Below are 12,192 nucleotides of genomic sequence, written 5' to 3' on the forward strand. Positions count from 1 at the left end.
TATATATCATAAATATAATACAGTACAGGTATTACATTTTAGAAAATTACAAACTTTTACAAAACACACTTACCATAACAAACAATATACATTTGTACCAATGTATCATCACTTGTGTCACAGCAAATGCTATCTATTCACCAATCTATAGACTCTCATATCACACAAAATATACAGTGGTGTATGTACACACTAATATAAATACAATAAGAATTTTTAAAAATCCTTTACGAGCAATAGACAGATGCAAATTTCATTTGTTTCTGAAGCATTTTCCTGGAAGTGTTGGGGGACACAAAGTCAAGGGTTTCTTCAACTGCACTGCTAGTGATATAAGGTGGTTCACTCTCCCTTTGACACAGCAGCTTAATTTCATTGCACAGCTGAATAACCTGCAAAGAAAAAATTACTCTTGATACAAACATGCACAACGGTTGAAAACACAGTCATTGTTTGAGAAAAATATAAACTGGGAAAACTGTCTAACAAAGGCCATGCTGAAGACAATTAAGTTCTAAGTCACCCTGTTCATTAAAGGTGCTGTGACTATCAGTAAAGGGTGATTTACTTCTATCTATGGCTAAGACAGTAGAAAATTTTAACATATTTTAATTTCAAAACCAGGTTTATTCATTTCCACCATCTTGAACATAAAATGAAACCATGAAGTTTCTCAAAAGATTTTAATGTAATCCATAAACCTAATAAGTGGATTTCAATGTGGAATTATTTTTTTTTTATTCTTAGGTTTAACCAGACCACCAAATCGCTTCCAGACGCTAAAAGAGCTAGCCAGTAGTGTTTGGAGTTGAATATGAGATGAACAATGGAGCAAGCCAAAGTTAAAGAAGTTTTACAGTTAAGTACAAAGTGACCAATGAAACTAGATGAAATGTAAAAGGCAGAAATTAATGCAACCGAGGCCCAAGGGGTCACAATCTTGAATACTGCCCATTGTGCCATGTATGATTTGTTTTAGTGGAGTTAAAAATTATGTTGCAATGCTAAAATAACCCAAAATAAACCACTAAAATAAAGCAATATACTACCCAAAACTGACCTAAAACTTAATAGTACAGTGCATAATTTAAGCAGCACAGCAAACAGCAGTTACACAAAAATGTGAAATAAAATCTACACAATTATCAAGCACCAAATTCAATCTATTCAGAGGCAAAGAAAGACAGACTGCTGTCAGTTTTATTTTACATCATATTATTATAATTAGCAAGAATTCGCTAGCAAATTGCTCCCTTTCGTTTTCGTTTCCTGTCTGCCGATCTATTGATAGACATATCTGTCCATCAACATGTGCCTACCTATCTATCAGCCTGAGCTGGACAAGGTTAGCACGGTCAGAATACAAATGGATTAAAACTGATTGTAGGTCCTCCTTTAAAAGTAGATAATTCCTATTTGAGGCCAAAATGAATCTGTCTGGCTGCTTCTTTCCAGGCAACCCCCTGCCCCAGCTGCAGACAACAACTGAAAATGACGCAACTCTAATGCGTGACGCGCCCCTGCCCCATAGGAGAGGGCATAAAAGGAGGAAAAGCAGGCAGCGACTCGCTCTCAGCTCTCGCTGACTACATGGGTTAAAGACGCGAACACGCTCACCACCATGCCCTGGCCCGACGACGCCTCAGCCCCACCACTTCTCCATCTAACCACGTGGCCTCTCAAAGTATATTTTATGTGCACTTCACCGCCAACCATGTGTTTCTTCGCATGCTGGCGGATCCATGCCCCTCTATTACCTGGCGCCGGGAATCAGGAGTCATCCACGGGCCGCCTTCTTCGCTGGAACCCTTCTCCCTTACGGTAAATTGCTCGGAAAAGACGTCCATTCAATCACGCTTTTTCTCATAAAATTTAGCAATTGGAGTGCCAGTAATCACCGAGCTCTTGTTAAATTCCACCTGTGCTGCACGAGTGTCGGCAGTGCGCAAGCCATTATTAACTCATCGGCCCATTGGCACCCTTGTGCAGCTTCGAATTCATTATCCTTTTGTCTTTTTATTACTGGCATATAATTTGTGTATCTCTCATTTTCAGAGGACTCCCTGTTGTCGAATCTTTTCGGACTGTGTCTGAATCCTCCAGTTTCATTCATCCATTGGAATCCCCCCTCAGGATCAATAATTTAATTGCATTTCTCTTTCCCGTACTAATGTTCTTTATGTAAATATATACCTGTAAGTTTACCCATGTTTTACATAATATTTCCTTCAGTAATAAGAGCCATTGTATGAAACGCCCCTTTTTTCTCTGTTTTATGCTTCCCTGGACCCACAAAGTCGAATCACCAAGGCTAAAGTATCTGCTAGCTATTTGCTACCTATCTCCACAGAAACTATCTCAAACCAGATTGTCCAGGAAAAACATAAAAATATGAAAGTTCTCTTTGCTGGTAACAGATGCTTGGGTTTATTTTTAGTCATGAATAATACTATAAATCTTTTTCATGATATAAAGAAATTCTTTTCCTATATATTGCTTACATGACCTTACATGAACTTTGCCAATGAAAGTGTATATGTTTTGATATAATAAATAACAAAGCTCAGTCTTCAAATATAATAAAAAATTCTTCTGCAGTCCTAAAATACTGAAGCTGAAAAACTTGCACTGTCCATAAGGGAAAATATACTTGCCTCAGCTGTTGTGAATCCATCAGTTTCTTCAACAAGAGACTCCAATGAAAAGTCATCTGAAAATGTTGCTGGTTGAAAATGTTTATTTAAGATGTCTAATCTGTCTTCTGCTTCTGGTAAGCTGACAAAACAGTATTCATGAAAGCGTCCAGGTCGAATTAAATCCTACAGAATGGAAAATATTTGTAAACAAGGAGTTTATTTTTTCAAATAATCCAGTTCAAATAAATTCTAATTCTTTTAATATTCACAGAAAATAACTACCCAAAAATAGTATATATACTATATTTTACTGATCATAAGAAAGAACCCATGAACTTTCATTACAAAAACTGTGATTTGCAAAGACTATGTATGCTATTTACAAACGTAACCCAAAGTAAACAGCATCTCAAACTGAAGAAAAAGCATTACTTTTTATCACTGAGCCTTTTTGCTTCCCACTCAAAATGAAAACAAACTACACAGCACATGCAGCGCAAGTATTAATATGCACAGAACTTAAATTTCGGCATATCTCTTCAGTGCACAAATCAAAGCTACTGTACTACCAAATTTACCTTATCCAATAGATCAGGCCGATTTGTCTCGGCAAATATCAATGCATATCATATTTAACTAACCATCAGCTGCCTTAGGTGGTTTATGTCTGACCCTCTACTTCACTACCTCCGTCTTCACCTTTCAATCTTCCAGCTAAGCCCTCAAAATTCTCAAAATGCAAAATGCAAGGAGAAGATTCTTGGGCCTTTAAAAGTAAAGTAAAATTAAAACCAAATATTAGTTAAAAGGCCAAATAGTACCATAAATTACAGCTGTATTTACAGTTATCCAAATATTTTTACATTACAATAAAATCTGTAAATCATTTGCCTATATGTACAAACCAAACATAAATTTATTGGTCACTTGTTAACTTTTACTACAAATAATTTGCAAGATAATTTGCTGAAGGATTTGTAAGTCAAACACAAGACATTTTCAGTCCATTTGGTCTGTCAAAATGCCCTACAATAATCTCCTTTAGTTAGTTATCTTGGATGAAAAGGTGAGTTTAGTTTACATGGCCATATCAAATACACCCTTAAGTCTATTTCAATCATATACACTGAATGTAAACAATGAATTTCAAGAAAAGACAATTTACAATACCTATTTTACAGTCTGATAACGGAATTTTAGTTGTGGCATAAAAAAAAACAAGAAATGATGAGAAAAGAAATATCTAAAAAAATTTCATCACACTTCTCGTCCATGATTATAGCTTAATTTTTGCTCCCCCAAAAAAAAAAACTACATACGACAAATATTTTCTGTTCATTTGATGTCAGGCTTTGTTTACTTGTATTCTTTACATACTTAATTCTTACAGCTAAAAAATAAAAAAAAAAAAGAATTATGAATAGCTCAATCTCAGCTTTGGCACTGCAGAAATTCATTTAACATAAAGCCTCTTACATAAGAACACATCTTCTTAAAATCAATAATGCATAAATCTATCATATACAGAAGTGACATAAATCATCAGATGCTGGCTGGCCATACTTTTAACTTTTAGAAAAACTATTTACCTTCGCAAACAACTTGGCAAGGTTTTGTTCAGATTCTCCGAAGTACTTCCCTAAAACAGTGGATCTCTTGATGCGAATGATGTTCAAATGGAATTCTGATGCCAGCGCCATGATAAGGAAAGATTTTCCACAACCAGGAGGACCAAAAATTAAGTACTGGGTTGGTGTAGATAATCCACAATGCTCAAATATATGACCATGATTCAGTGACAAGTTCAACGATTCCAGCAAATGGGATTTCACAGTCTCATACCCACATATGTCTGAGAGTGCTACCTGTAGCAAAATCAAACTGATTAAAAAATGTAATGCACTACGATTTCATATGGAATACATCTGACCTACAGTAATTTAATGAAATTCATGCCAGAACCAATAAGTGGTTCATTTCATGAAGGGAACTAAGTTAACTACCAAATCAACATTTTTTATCCAAGCTTTCTTGATTTAAAAGGTAAACTGAAACTTGAATTACCTGGATAAGTACATGGATACCTGACTCAAAAGATCATACTAACCTTGTGCTCAACACATGCAGTATCTTTCAAAGCAACAGGTTTCACTGTTCCAACTGCATACTCCAAATCCTGCATTGTCAGTTTCTTCCCTTCAGAATGCATTACAGCTTCCATCATTATATTGTGCAAATCTCCTCCCGCATACCCCGGAGTGTTGGATGCAGTAGTCTCCAAATCAACTTTGCTGACATCATGAGGTACTCTGAAAAAAGATCAGATTTAAACTATTATCATAGTGTCGTGTACAATAGTGTGATGTTTTTTTTATCCCATTCCGTCCAGTGTTTCAATAATTTCTAAGGCTTCACTTAACAGATTGAAAAACATTCTGATTTCAGAATGTAAACATCAAGCTATCAAGAGTGATGTCATTAAACAGTCTTAAAAATGACTTTCTACATCACATGTAAAGAAAGAGATAGCATATACACTGGGTACATCATGAGATATTCAATATTTTTTTATGTTCCAGTTACTGAGAAATGTTCTATGAAGTTTCATTCTCCTCAATAAAGAACATAATACATATCTACCAAAAAATAAGTTACTGATATCCTTAATAAAGAACGTAATATACTAAAAATAAGTTACTGGCATATTTAATAGTCAACTTGAACCTTTAACACTGTAAAAAGCTTGATGCTTATCCAAGTACGTACGATAATGCAAATTACCCCTGCACATGCATGAGCCACATGACTTGAAAACATTGATGAAGGGTCATCTGAATGGTTTCATTCTTGGTAATGAGTTTATCTATATCCATGCATGAGGTAAAATGGGTGAAAAGCAGACTTACTGGACCTGGTATTATAAGCACAGGTAATATGTAAGAGTAAGCCTGATACACTTGCACAGCTATGGCAACTTAATCCTAAACTAGCTGAAGGGCTGGGATGGTCCTAATTTTGGCTTAAGCCTAACACTTCTTACTGACATGTTAGCATAACTCTGCTATTAGACCTTGGCAATTTTGTGACCTTGATCAGGTCATGCTAGCTGGGTGAAATTTCATTAGAATTCAGAAGCTGGTTTTGCTAAAGCAAAATGCAACTTCAGAGAATTATTGGTTTTCCTTTTCCAAATATATTTATCTAAGGTAAATTCAACACTGTAAACATACAGTATACTCATGACAAGTCAACAGGCAAGATGAACTCACTAAAATTTTCTTTTATATCTGAATTTAAAGTATCTACAAATCAAAAGCGCTAATATAAACAGGCACCAATATTTGATAAAAATTTTCTTTTTACGTAGTTAATTTCTTGTTATCAAACCTTTGCCTGCAAGCAGTGCAAAGAGGAAATGTTTGTTTCAATCATTATAACTTGTAAAGATGTACAAAAACTTGCTCATTCTTGTATAAAAAAAAAAAAGACATCCTTTTCAATCGAAATCTTTAATTTTCTTTCTAGAGCAATTTTTGGCTTCATTCCTTGAAATGACATAAAAATACCTACTTATCTAACATTTTTTGAAGAATATCTTCCCTGTCACATTCTTCAGGTACTGACAAGAATATGTCATATGATAGCCTGCCTGGTCTTCTTAAAGCAGCATCAAGAGTTTGAGTTTAGTTGCAGTTGCAATGACAAGTATCCCTGCAATTCAAAACTTATCATTATAATATTATCATTGCTAATATATCAAAATATTACCTAGATAGCAGCATTATAGTTAAAACTTCTCCTGTGGATGACATGAACTGTGTTTGCATATCTACATGTAAACAGATATGATATATATCACAGTGATAGGTAGTAAGAAGAAAATTAGGAAAATACATAAAGGGAAACAAGACAAGGGGAAAACATAAATCGGAAAATAGGATGAGAGCAAGGATGGAATAATATTACATTTATTAAAGTAATCAACCACATCACAAGATTAAGAACAAAGATATTGCAAAAATCTGTTCTGAGTTCATAAGGACCTAGATGCGATAGCTTTCAACAATAATAAAACAAGTACAGCAGAAGTAAAATAAAAGCATGGACAATGATGGGCTACAAATGCAATGAATATCTGGTACATTTTACTACTGTACAGTACTTACAAAATTATTCTTCCATCACACTGCCTCAATTCATCACCCATATACTATTACATTATACAACAAATATATATACAACAAATATATATACATTAACAGCAGAGGCCACAGATCAAATAATCTGACTTCAGTGCAACAATTCAAGTTTTTTAATAAAAAAAGCTTGTGTAACAAACTGATACACTTAAGAAGTATTCTATGGGTTGTTCAAACTACAGTACTTCAAGACAATAGTATGGGAAAACACTAAGAAATGTGATTATACATAAAAGTCTTTGAGAAAGAGAGAACACTTGATATTAGTATGCATTCTGTAAAAACTTGAAAATGATTACTAACCATCTGCTGATGTATTAAGACCGTCAATGAGATGCAGCAATGTTGTCACGATGCCACTGTTATCACCTCGATCTCGGCTTGTGCACAGTATATCTATGTCATCAATGAAAACAATGCAAGGTGCTCTATGAAACAAAAGAAAAAAGAAAATATCTTAGAATCCTTTTATACAAATATTGAGCTATGCTGACATTTAAAATGAAGTTACATGACAATGAAACCGTGTGCTGACTCCCAATAATTCTCGTAACTACTTTCATACTCTTCTATCCACTATCATATTAAATCTCACCATATCACAGGAATAGGAAATTACATGGTAAATGTACTGTACATTACGAAGATCAAATATTTTGTGACATACAAAGCACTGCTTTGTATGTCACAGCATATCTAGCTTATACCTTGTGAATGAAAGCTCAGAACAAGAACAGAAAAAATGGTACTTAGTAACAAACTTTTGGCATCAAATATACTAAATAACTGCTCTAAATAGACCCCCCAAAAAGTTGTCCATAAAAACTGATGGAAGGCAAGATTACAAACTGCTTCAAAAATTTTTACACAATGTTTTCTGGTTAATTACGTCTCCTTGATTACCTGCCCATGTCAGTTCCTCGCTGGACGAGTCAGTACAGTTCTCGGCTAGCATTCTGCTAGGCCTGAGTTCGAGTCTACTGGCTGGCCAATGAGGAATTAAAGAAATTTATTTCTAGTGATAGAAATTCATTTCTCGGTATAATGTGGTTCGGATTCCACAATAAGCTGTAGGTTTTGTTGCTAGGTAACCAATTGGTTCTTATCCACGTAAAATAAGTTTAATCCTTTGGGCCAGCCCTAGGAGAGCTGTTAATCAGCTCAGTGGCCTAGTTAAACTAAAGTATACTTAACTTTTAACCTGCCCATGCCATTACTAATCAACAGTTCTATTCTTCTAATGTCATTCTCCTTCAATCTATTACCTATTATTCCATAGTCATTACTATTCAGTTACAGTTATCTCAGGCTAAATCACATCAAACCAAAAAGAGTAGGTAGCACAGCAGGTACTGTACCTTTGAAAGCCTAAGAGGCTAAGTCAAACAAACACTTAGTTTATAAAAGTTAAGTAACGATGCTGCTGGATAGAAACTTTGCCTCCGGTCATGTAATCCTATGCATAAAATACAGTTAACCTTGCCAAACCTCTTGCTTTCTGATATGGGAAATGAACAGGTCAGAAACTGCATTTCAACGTTTTACATTAGCCTGTCATTAAAAAAGGTTATCAAGGATAACATGATCTAAATGATTTCAAAAGGTTATGCTTTGTGCTAAAACCATTGTAGATGCTTGTGAGTATGTGCTTCCCTCTAACAGTCTCAGTAAGTCACTCACTAAGGTTTCATCCAGTACGAATGAACAGGCTACTATTTTCTCTTTCACCAAGGAAATAGCAAACATGGCAGAATGGTACTAAAAGAGGACATGATGCATGCATTTATAAGTGGAATATATTTGTAACTGCTTATGGTTATTGATCCAATGTTGCAGGTATCTGAATACTTAGAGTGCTGAAGGAAAGAATGCAAGTTTAATGCATACTTTGACTGACAGGTGAGGAAATGAGAGTTAAAATGAAAGCAGCCAGGATTTGCATGTTTCAAATGGAGATGCTACTACAGAAACATGTTTCACCTTATATTTCCTGTATTTCTGCTAAAGCAAGACATCAGTTCTTAAATCTCTTATAATATTAGAGACTCCAGTATTAGGAAAAAATATATACTGTTTCATTTACAGTACTATTAACATATAAATATTAAAGTAAATATTAAAGGAAAAGTAGAGAAACCAGCAATCATAATCAGTATATGAGCATGAAAAATAGAAAAACCTATAAGAGGAATCTCATAATCCAAGGGTAGTGAGTGATATGTGCTTATACAAACAATTCAAGTTAAATAAGTACCTGATCTGTGTAAACCACTAGTTTTGAATTATTAGCTGCTACCTCCAAGCAGGAATCTATAAACAGGAAAAGCCAATAACCTGATCCTGGAGTAAATTATGAGTCTGTTGCTGTATAAACACAATAGACCAATAACCATTACATTAAAATTGTCAAAAGGAACTTTCAAAGATGACAAATTAGTTAAACTTTGGTTTCAGAACTACAAGAACTAAAATACTAACCTACAGTAACATGGTAGCAGCAAAATTATATTTGAGTTGCAATGTACAATAAACAAAGAAGAGTAAACATTCACAGAACATTATAAATATTAAATCAACTTACAGTGTTTTATACTATGGAAAAAACAGCAAACCAAAGTATAGAAAGTGTATAGCATAATCACAGATACAGCCTCATTTGTCACAAAGGTACTGGTGTTAGTCAAAACTGATAAGAATTAAGGGCAAAATAAATCCTGCAAAATGTCAACAACTTGTAAGCCAAAGTACTCTTTCAATGTTTTTTTTTAAAGGGATATCATCTCGTGTAATCTAACACTTCAATCTCACGTATATCAACCATGCAAGAATTACTGTCCATGAAGCAACTGAGACCTCACTGATGAAGATTATACAGTGTAACAATGGAGGTCAAACCGTCTGGACATCCCTTGCTAAGGGTCAAAAGGTAATGTTAATGGAAGCAGCTCCCTCTCTGTGCACTCCCCTCCCCCCAAAAAAAAAATTACATATCTGTATGATATATGCATGTTCTATTGGTTTGTCTCAGAATACAGTGTTTGGAAAGTTTAACAAAATAACAAATTAAAAATGAAATTTGTATTTTTCCTAACATACAAAGCTACATCTTCATATGTAGGGGATTCCTGTGTGCTTCACGTGACTCGGCTGACTGTAGACTCGCTTTACTGAAAACCACTAGCTTCCTGTGCCCTCATCTGGCCTGGTCCAAACCTACCCAAGCATTCCCAAAAATTGTTTCCCAGCTGACAGAGTGATAAGACGTACTTTGTCTCTCTGTGTCCTGTAGTCTCTCAATTAACTTTGTGCAATTTTCATGGTTTTATTCCTTACCCATTACTATTTACTGAACTTCTATCTTCTGTCTTGTCAAAACTTAGTGTTTTCTAGCTTTCAAATTGAGAATATATCACTTATATTTAACAAAAATTAAACTACAAGATGCTTATATTCTAAGTATTAATTTCTTTACACTCTTGATCAAAATAAAAATAACCAAGCAGTAATCTTTACATAAACCTATAGCATATTTTTTCAAGTACCACTGATTGCTACTATTCTCAGCAAGATTATGCAAATATTTCTAATGAACACTGATATAAACTTAACCTAAAACAAGCAATGGCATGTACATTACCTGTTTGTTGCCCTGGCAAACTGTTGCCTTAAATTCATCTCTGTCTCTCCTTGAAATCTGCTTTTGGTAGAATCCAAATCGATGCAGATAAATTTATCTTTATATTCGCTTTTCAATGCTTTCCCGATCAGACTCTTCCCACAACCTGCAGGTCCACTTATTAGTATGCCTTTCACTGCCCTCACAGTAGATTTTTCTATGGAAAATAACCTTTCTATTTCCTTCTTTAGATTTTCAATTTCCAGTTTGTAGCCTCCTATGTCACTGAAGGTTATTTCATGCTTTGCTTTATTATCTGACATTCTTGAATGACTCTCAAACATTACACGAGTTTGCCAGATACATTCTGCTGGCACCTGAAAATCACAGGTATCTGATCCAAAGCTTCTTATAGACACAATTTTCAAAATTATGTCTTGACTTAAGTATTGGATAATTATGTTAGTATCAGCCTGAATTACAAAGTTTCTCATAATGAGCTGCTGTTTAAGGTACTCCGTGAATGACGGCGAGTCACCTATATCTTTATGAGAGATAGGCAACAATGAAACCTCCTCTGCTATCAGTCTGAGACAAGGAGATGTAATGGTAATTTCCTCACCTTCTTGGAATAGGAGATCTGAACATCCTGGAATGATCATCAAATTTTGGGTCAAACACTCAAGAACATAATAAGTCAGGTATAAAATACCTTTATCTTTTATAGCAAATTGCAGTACTGTCATGCCATTAAAAACAGCTGAAACTTGAAATTATATATCTTGTAGCATACTAACTAATTTGTTTACAAATGACTATATCTTCTAAAGCTAGATGACAAAACAAATATTAAAAACTTTTAATTTCAACACCATCAACAGAAACTGTTATTTACTAGCACTCATGTGACACTGTGGGAATAGGAAATTCAATCCAAATGCTCATAAGCCTCTGGGTAAAGCATAATCTCAAAGAACGTGACTAATGTTAATACATATGTAATGAATTTCAGTCAGATGATAAATATATATTTTCCATCATCAATAAGAGCACATTGTTCTATCAATCACTGAGTGTAAAATCATGAATACTGTACTGTATTAGTGGCCAGAGGCATAATCAGTGCTCTTTTGCTTAGCCAGATACTGGACATATATAATACCAAACCTAGAAGTGGCAACAGTGTCTACAAAAATAATAGCAAATTCTGTATGACAGTTAACATAATTTTCATTCCTGCAAAGTCAGAGTGAAATTATGTGTTCTCATGTCATATGCAAATTAACATACATCTAAAATCAGTAACTGTAATGTCTCATTCACCATTTGAGAATGCAATTGTGAACTTTTGTATTTGTGTGTAAACATAGAAAAATTATACAAGAAAACTTACTTTCCTTAACAATAGATACATTTTGCCCAATCTTGCCATCAATGACAAGTAGTGCTGGTTGTGATCTATCACAGGTTGAAATCTTGACAAACTGAAGTTCTTGAAACCCATGCTCACTAGCCACAGCGGCAGCAAGACGACAGTCAGGGATCTGAAGCTTCGAATCTTGTCTTTTGTTTTTGCTGAAATTAATGTGTGACTCAAATGTACATAAATGCTCAGGGTTGCGAGTTATACATCAGTTCTTAATACCATACCAGAAATAGGTATTTACCATACAGTACAACAATACAGCATACAGGTTGAAACACTGTAATAATGATAATATGGTTTTCAAGTCATGATATA

The 12,192-nt window shown here is 34.5% G+C and overlaps 1 pseudogene; it reads right to left on the bottom strand.

Annotated features, from left to right (window-relative positions):
- The window catches only part of LOC136836351 (ATPase family gene 2 protein homolog A-like), a 23,475-nt pseudogene continuing 11,283 nt past the window's right edge, over positions 1 to 12,192 (bottom strand).

The sequence above is a fragment of the Macrobrachium rosenbergii genome, chromosome 56 (assembly GCF_040412425.1).
Source record: "Macrobrachium rosenbergii isolate ZJJX-2024 chromosome 56, ASM4041242v1, whole genome shotgun sequence".
Taxonomy (NCBI): Eukaryota; Metazoa; Arthropoda; class Malacostraca; order Decapoda; family Palaemonidae; genus Macrobrachium; species Macrobrachium rosenbergii.